The sequence below is a fragment of the Dama dama genome, unplaced genomic scaffold (genome assembly GCF_033118175.1).
Source record: "Dama dama isolate Ldn47 unplaced genomic scaffold, ASM3311817v1 ptg000051l, whole genome shotgun sequence".
Classification (NCBI taxonomy): domain Eukaryota; kingdom Metazoa; phylum Chordata; class Mammalia; order Artiodactyla; family Cervidae; genus Dama; species Dama dama.
In genome coordinates, this window is record NW_026870882.1 from 1,810,735 (window position 1) to 1,819,457 (window position 8,723).

Sequence of the window (8,723 nt, forward strand, 5' to 3'; positions counted from 1 at the left end):
AGACCCAAGGTCCCTTTCCACGTGCCACAGGGATCCTGGGACTCCTATACATTTTCAAGAGGAGTCAGGCATCGTCTCCTTTGGAAGCATTGATCTCCGCGGACCTCTCGAGTTTTCAAAGGATGTGAGGCCTCCGGTCGCTTTGAGGCAGAGGACTAGGTCTTTCTCTGTGGTCTACACCGGGGATTCAGACAACCCTTCGTCTTGGGAGATGCAAGACGAGCCTGCATTCAATTCACTGCAGGAATATCCGGGCTGACTTCGAGTCAGCATCTCGTTGTCCATTCCACTTGAGGCCACAAACTCAGGGTCCCTCTCACATACCTGTAGCTGAGAGAAGCCTCCTCTTGAGGTGCTTGTGGAAAGTTGGTATTCCTCTTGAGTCGAAGCCAGGGACTAAGCTCTCATCTTGAGTTGATTTGGGGTCCACGGAGCCCTTTTGTGTTGCTAAAGTGACCTCAGGATCCCTCTAGACTTGAGACAGTGAACTTGGGTTTTCTCTAGAGTGCCATCAAGGAAATCAAGGCTCCTTTCACGTTTGATGTGGAACATGGAATTGCTCTGCACGCAGTGCAGGGGAATCGGGCCTCATCTTGCAGGGAGGGGGAAGTCTCATGGTTTTTCTCGAGTTGCGGCCGGAACCTGGGGTATATTCTCGAGTTACGACGGGGAGGGCCCTTCCAGAGACGTGTTTGTTCACCGACGTCAGGACTCCTGCCTAGGTGCGAGAGACACCTCGGGACTCTCCTCGAGTCTTGGCATGGCAATTGGGACGTGTCTCCACGTGAGGCGGGAGTCCCAGGGTCCCTTTCCACGAGCCACAGGGATCCTGGGACTCCTATCCATTTTCAAGAGGAGTCAGGCATCGTCTCCTTTTGAAGCATTGATCTCCAAAGACCTCTAGAGTTTTCAAAGGATGTGAGGCCTCCACTCGCGATGAGTCGGAGAATTAGGTCTTTCTCTGTGGTCTCCACAGGGGATTCAGACATCCCTTCGTCTTGGGAGATGCAAGACGAGCCTGCATTCACTTCACTGCAGGGATATCTGGCCTTACTTCGAGTCAGAGCATCTCGGTGTCCATTCCACTTGAGCCCACAAACTCAGGGTCCCTCTCACATACCTGTAGCTGAGAGAAGCCTCCTCTTGAGGTGCTTGTGGAAAGTTGGTATTCCTCTTGAGTCGAAGCCAGGGACTAAGCTCTCATCTCGAGTTGATTTGGGGTTCACGGAGCCCTTTCGTGTTGCTCCAGTGACCTCAGGATCCCTCTAGACTTGAGACAGTGATCTTGGGTTTTCTCTGGAGTGCCATCAAGGAAATCAAGGCTCCTTTCACGTTTGATGTGGAACACGGAATTGCTCTGCACGCAGTGCAGGGGAATCGTCCTCATCTCGCGGTGAAGGGGAAATCTCATGGTTTACTCGAGTTGCGGCCGGAAGGAACCTGGGGTATATTCTCGAGTTACGACGGGGAGGGCCCTTCCAGACATGTGTTTGTTTAGCGACGTCAGGACTCCTGCCTAGGTGCGAGGGACACCTCGGGATTCTCCTCGAGTCTTGGCATGGCAATTGGCATGCGTCTCCATGTGAGGCGGGAGACCCAGGGTCCCTTTCCATGTGCCACAGCGATCCTGGGACTCCTATCCATTTTCAAGAGGAGTCAGGCATCCTCTCCTTTAGAAGCACTGATCTCCGCAGACCTCTCAAGTTCTCAAAGGATGTGAGGCCTCCGGTCGCGATGAGGCGGAGGACTAGGTCTTTCTCTGTCGTCTCCACAGGGGATTCAGACATCCCTTCGTCTTGGGAGATGCAACACGAGCCTGCATTCAATTCACTGCAGGGATATCCGGCCTTATTTCGAGTCAGAGCATCTCGGTGTCCATTCCACGTGAGGCCACAAACTCAGGGTCCCTCTCACATACCTGTAGCTGAGAGAAGCCTCCTCTTGAGGTGCTTGTGGAAAGTTGGTATTCCTCTTGAGTCGAAGCCAGGGACTAAGATCTCATCTCGAGTTGATTTGGGGTCCAAGGAGCGCTTTCGTGTTGCTCCAGTGACCTCAGGATCCCTCTAGACTTGAGACAGTGATCTTGGGTTTTCTCTGGAGTGCCATCAAGGAAATCAAGACTCCTTTCACTTTTGATGTGGAACACGGAATTGCTCTGCATGCAGTGCAGGGGATTCGGGCCTCATCTCGCGGCGAGGGGGAAGTCTCATGGTTTTTCTCGAGTTGTAGCTGGATCCTGGGGTATATTCTCGAGTTACGACGGGGAGGGCCCTTCCAGACACGTGTTTGTTCAGCGTCGTCAGGACTCCTGCCTAGGTGCGAGGGACACCTCGGGATTCTCCTCGAGTCTTGGCATGGCAATTGGGACGCGTCTCCACGTAGGCGGGAGACCCAGGGTCATTTCCCACGTGCCACAGGGATCCTGGGACTCCTATCCATTTTCAAGAGGAGTCAGGCATCGTCTCCTTTGGAAGCATTGATCTCCGTGGACCTCTCGAATTTTCAAAGGATGTGAGGCCTCCGGTCGCGATGAGGCGGAGGACTAGGTCTTTCTCTGTGGTCTCCACAGGGGATTCAGACATCCCTTCGTCTTGGGAGATGCAAGACGAGCCTGCATTCAATTCACTGCAGGGATATCCGGCCTTACTTCGAGTCAGAGCATTTCGGTGTCCATTCCACTTGAGGCCACAAACTCAGGGGCCCTCTCACATACCTTCAGCTGAGAGAAGCCTCCTCTTGTGGTGCTTGTGGAAAGTTGGTATTCCTCTTGATTCGAAGCCAGGGACTAAGCTCTCATCTCGAGTTGATTTTGGGTCCACGGAGCCCTTTCGTGTTGCTCCAGTGACCTCAGGATCCCTGTAGACTTGGACAGTGATCTTGGGTTTTCCCTGGAGTGCCATCAAGGAAATCAAGGCTCCTTTCACGTTTGATGTGGAACACGGAATTGTTCTGCACGCAGTGCAGGGTAATCGGGCCTCATCCACCGGCGAGGGGGAAGTCTCATGGTTTTTCTCGAGTTGTAGCTGGAACCTGGGGTATATTCTCGAGTTACGACGGGGAGGGCCCTTCCAGACACGTGTTTGTTCTGCGTCGTCAGGACTCCTGCCTAGGTGCGAGGGAAACCTCAGGATTCTCCTCGAGCCTTGGCATGGCAATGGGGACGCGTCTCCACGTGAGGCGGGACACCCAGTGTCCCTTTCCACGTGTCACAGGGATCCTGGGACTCCTATCCATTTTCAAGAGGAGTCAGGCATCGTCTCCTTTGGAAGTATTGATCTCCTCGGACCTCTCGAGTTTTCAAAGGATATGAGGCCTCCGGTTGCTTTGAGGTGGGGGACTAGGTCTTTCTCTTTGGTCTCCACAGGGGATTCAGCCAACCCTTCGTCTTGGGAGATGCAAGACGAGCCTGCATTCAATTCACTGCAGGGATATCCGGCATTACTTCGAGTCAGAGCATCTCGGTGTCCAATCCACTTGAGGCCACAATCTCAGGGTCCCTCTCACATACCTGTAGCTGAGAGAAGCCTCCTCTTGAGGTGCTCTTGGAAAGTTGGTATTCCTCTTGAGTCGAAGCCAGCAACTAAGCTCTCAACTCGAGTTGATTTGGGGTCCACGGAGCCCTTTCGTGTTGCTCCAGTGACCTCAGGATCCCTCTAGACTTGAGACAGTGATCCTGGGTTTTCTCTGGAGTCCCATCAAGGAAATCAAGGCTCCTTTCACGTTTGATGTGGAACACGGAATTGCTCTGCACGCAGTGCAGGGGAATCGGACCTCATCTCACGGCAAGGGGGAAGTCTCATGGTTTTTCTCGAGTTGCGGCCGGAACCTGGGGTATATTCTCGAGTTACGACGGGGAGGGCCCTTCCAGAGACGTGTTTGTTCACCGACGTCAGGACTCCTGCCTAGGTGCGAGAGACACCTCGGGATTCTCCTCGAGTCTTGGCATGGCAATTGGGACGCGTCTCCACGTGAGGCGGGAGACCCAGGGTCCCTTTCCACGTGCCACATGGATCCTGGGACTCCTATCCATTTTCAAGAGGAGTCAGGCATCGTCTCCTTTTGAAGCATTGATCTCCAAAGACCTCTAGAGTTTTCAAAGGATGTGAGGCCTCCACTCGCGATGAGGCGGAGAATTAGGTCTTTCTCTGTGGTCTCCACAGGGGATTCAGACATCCCTTCGTCTTGGGAGATGCAAGACGAGCATGCATTCACTTCACTGCAGGGATATCTGGCCTTACTTCGAGTCAGAGCATCTCGGTGTCCATTCCACTTGAGCCCACAAACTCAGGGGCCCTCTCACATACCTGGAGCTGAGAGAAGCCCCCTTTGAGGTGCTTGTGGAAAGTTGGTATTCCTCTTGAGTCGAAGCCAGGGACTAAGCTCTCATCTCGAGTTGATTTGGGGTCCACGGAGCCCTTTCGTGTTGCTACAGTGACCACAGGATTCCTCTAGACTTGAGACAGTGATCTTGGGTTTTCTCTGTAGTGCCATCAAGGAAATCAAGGCTCCTTTCACTTTTGATGTGGAATACGGAATTGCTCTGCACGCAGGGCAGGGGAATCGGGCCTCATTTCGCGGCGATGGGGAAGTCTCATGGTTTTTCTTGAGTTGCGGCCAGAACCTGGGGTATATTCTCGAGTTACGACGGGGAGGGCCTTTCCAGACACGTGTTTGTTCAGCGTCGTCAGGACTCCTGCCTAGGTGCGAGGGACACCTCGGGATTCTCCTCGAATCTTGGCATGGCAATTGGGATGCGTCTCCACGTGAGGCGGGAGACCCAGGCTCCCTTTCCACATGCCACAGGGATCCTGGGACTCCTATCCATTTTCAAGAGGAGTCGGGCATCGTCTCCTTTGGAAGCATTGATCTCTGCAGACCTCTCGAGTTTTCAAAGGATGTGAGGCCTCCACTCGCGATGAGGCGGATTACTAGGTCTTTCTCTGTGGTCTCCACAGGGGATTCAGACATCCCTTCGTCTTGGGAGATGCAAGACGAGCCTGCATTCAATTCACTGCAGGGATATCCGGCCTTACTTCGAGTCAGAGCATCACGGTGTCCATTCCACTTGAGGCCACAAACTCAGGGTCCCTCTCACATACCTGTAGCTGAGAGAAGCCTCCTCTTGAGGTGCTTGTGGAAAGTTGGTATTCCTCTTGACTCGAAGCCAGGGACTAAGCTCTCATCTCGAGTTGATTTGGGGTCCACGGAGCCCTTTCCTGTTGGTCCAGTGACCTCAGCATCCCTCTAGACTTGAGACAGAGATCTTGGGTTTTCTCTGGAGTGCAATCAAGGAAATCAAGACTCCTTTCACGTTTGATGTGGAACATGGAATTGCTCTGCATGCAGTGCAGGGGAATCGGGCCTCAACTTGCGGAGAGGGGGAAATCTCATGGTTTTTCTCGAGTTGCGGCCGGAACCTGGGGTATATTCTCGAGTTACGACGGGGAGGGCCCTTCCAGACACGTGTTTGTTCTGCGTCGTCAGGACTCCTGCCTAGGTGCGAGGGAAACCTCGGGATTCTCCTCGAGTCTTGGCATGGCAATGGGGACGCGTCTACACGTGAGTCGGGAGACCCAGGGTCCCTTTCCACGTGCCACAGGGATCCTGGGAATCCTATCCATTTTCAAGAGGAGTCAGGCATCGTCTCCTTTGGAAGCATTGATCTCCGCGGACCTCTCGAATTTTCAAAGGATGTGAGGCCTCCGGTCGCGATGAGGCGGAGGACTAGGTCTTTCTCTGTGGTCTCCACAGGGGTTCAGACATCCCTTCGTCTTGGTAGATGCAAGACGAGCCTGCATTCAATTCACTGCAGGGATATCCGGCCTGACTTCGAGTCAGAGCATCTCGGTGTCCATTCCACTTGAGGCCACAAACTCAGGGGCCCTCTCACATACCTGGAGCTGAGAGAAGCCTCCTCTTGAGGTGCTTGTGGAAAGTTGGTATTCCTCTTGAGTCGAAGCCAGGGACTAAGCTCTCATCTCGAGTTGATTTGGGGTCCACGGAGCCCTTTCGTGTTGCTACAGTGACCTCAGGATCCCTCTAGACTAGAGACAGTGATCTTGGGTTTTCTCTGGAGTGCCATCAAGGAAATCAAGGCTCCTTTCACTTTTGATGTGGAATACGGAATTGCTCTGCACGCTGGGCAGGGGAATCGGGCCTCATCTCGCGGCGAGGGGTAAGTCTCATGGTTTTTCTCGAGTTGCGGCCGGAACCTGGGGTATATTCTCGAGTTACGACGGGGAGGGCCCTTCCAGACACGTGTTTGTTCAGCGACGTCAGGACTCCTGCCTAGGTGCGAGGGACACCTCGGGATTCTCCTCGAGTCTTGGCATCGCAATTGGGACGCGTCTCCACGTGAGGCGGGAGACCCAGGGTCCCTTTCCACGTGCCACAGGGATCCTGGGACTCCTATCCATTTTCAAGAGGAGTCAGGCATCGTCTCCTTTTGAAGCATTGATCTCCGCGGACCTCTAGAGTTTTCAAAGGATGTGAGGCCTCCACTCGCGATGAGGCGGAGAATTAGGTCTTTCTCTGTGGTCTCCACAGGGGATTCAGACATCCCTTCGTCTTGGGAGATGCAAGACGAGCATGCATTCACTTCACTGCAGGGATATCTGGCCTTACTTCGAGTCAGAGCATCTCGGTGTCCATTCCACTTGAGCCCACAAACTCAGGGGCCCTCTCACATACCTGGAGCTGAGAGAAGCCCCCTTTGAGGTGCTTGTGGAAAGTTGGTATTCCTCTTGAGTCGAAGCCAGGGACTAAGCTCTCATCTCGAGTTGATTTGGGGTCCACGGAGCCCTTTCGTGTTGCTACAGTGACCACAGGATCCCTCTAGACTTGAGACAGTGATCTTGGGTTTTCTCTGTAGTGCCATCAAGGAAATCAAGGCTCCTTTCACTTTTGATGTGGAATACGGAATTGCTCTGCACGCAGGGCAGGGGAATCGGGCCTCATTTCGCGGCGATGGGGAAGTCTCATGGTTTTTCTTGAGTTGCGGCCAGAACCTGGGGTATATTCTCGAGTTACGACGGGGAGGGCCTTTCCAGACACGTGTTTGTTCAGCGTCGTCAGGACTCCTGCCTAGGTGCGAGGGACACCTCGGGATTCTCCTCGAATCTTGGCATGGCAATTGGGATGCGTCTCCACGTGAGGCGGGAGACCCAGGCTCCCTTTCCACATGCCACAGGGATCCTGGGACTCCTATCCATTTTCAAGAGGAGTCGGGCATCGTCTCCTTTGGAAGCATTGATCTCTGCAGACCTCTCGAGTTTTCAAAGGATGTGAGGCCTCCACTCGCGATGAGGCGGATTACTAGGTCTTTCTCTGTGGTCTCCACAGGGGATTCAGACATCCCTTCGTCTTGGGAGATGCAAGACGAGCCTGCATTCAATTCACTGCAGGGATATCCGGCCTTACTTCGAGTCAGAGCATTTCGGTGTCCATTCCACTTGAGGCCACAAACTCAGGGGCCCTCTCACATACCTTCAGCTGAGAGAAGCCTCCTCTTGTGGTGCTTGTGGAAAGTTGGTATTCCTCTTGATTCGAAGCCAGGGACTAAGCTCTCATCTCGAGTTGATTTTGGGTCCACGGAGCCCTTTCGTGTTGCTCCAGTGACCTCAGGATCCCTGTAGACTTGGACAGTGATCTTGGGTTTTCCCTGGAGTGCCATCAAGGAAATCAAGGCTCCTTTCACGTTTGATGTGGAACACGGAATTGTTCTGCACGCAGTGCAGGGTAATCGGGCCTCATCCACCGGCGAGGGGGAAGTCTCATGGTTTTTCTCGAGTTGTAGCTGGAACCTGGGGTATATTCTCGAGTTACGACGGGGAGGGCCCTTCCAGACACGTGTTTGTTCTGCGTCGTCAGGACTCCTGCCTAGGTGCCAGGGAAACCTCAGGATTCTCCTCGAGCCTTGGCATGGCAATGGGGACGCGTCTCCACGTGAGGCGGGACACCCAGTGTCCCTTTCCACGTGTCACAGGGATCCTGGGACTCCTATCCATTTTCAAGAGGAGTCAGGCATCGTCTCCTTTGGAAGTATTGATCTCCTCGGACCTCTCGAGTTTTCAAAGGATATGAGGCCTCCGGTTGCTTTGAGGTGGGGGACTAGGTCTTTCTCTTTGGTCTCCACAGGGGATTCAGCCAACCCTTCGTCTTGGGAGATGCAAGACGAGCCTGCATTCAATTCACTGCAGGGATATCCGGCATTACTTCGAGTCAGAGCATCTCGGTGTCCAATCCACTTGAGGCCACAATCTCAGGGTCCCTCTCACATACCTGTAGCTGAGAGAAGCCTCCTCTTGAGGTGCTCTTGGAAAGTTGGTATTCCTCTTGAGTCGAAGCCAGCAACTAAGCTCTCAACTCGAGTTGATTTGGGGTCCACGGAGCCCTTTCGTGTTGCTCCAGTGACCTCAGGATCCCTCTAGACTTGAGACAGTGATCCTGGGTTTTCTCTGGAGTCCCATCAAGGAAATCAAGGCTCCTTTCACGTTTGATGTGGAACACGGAATTGCTCTGCACGCAGTGCAGGGGAATCGGACCTCATCTCACGGCAAGGGGGAAGTCTCATGGTTTTTCTCGAGTTGCGGCCGGAACCTGGGGTATATTCTCGAGTTACGACGGGGAGGGCCCTTCCAGAGACGTGTTTGTTCACCGACGTCAGGACTCCTGCCTAGGTGCGAGAGACACCTCGGGATTCTCCTCGAGTCTTGGCATGGCAA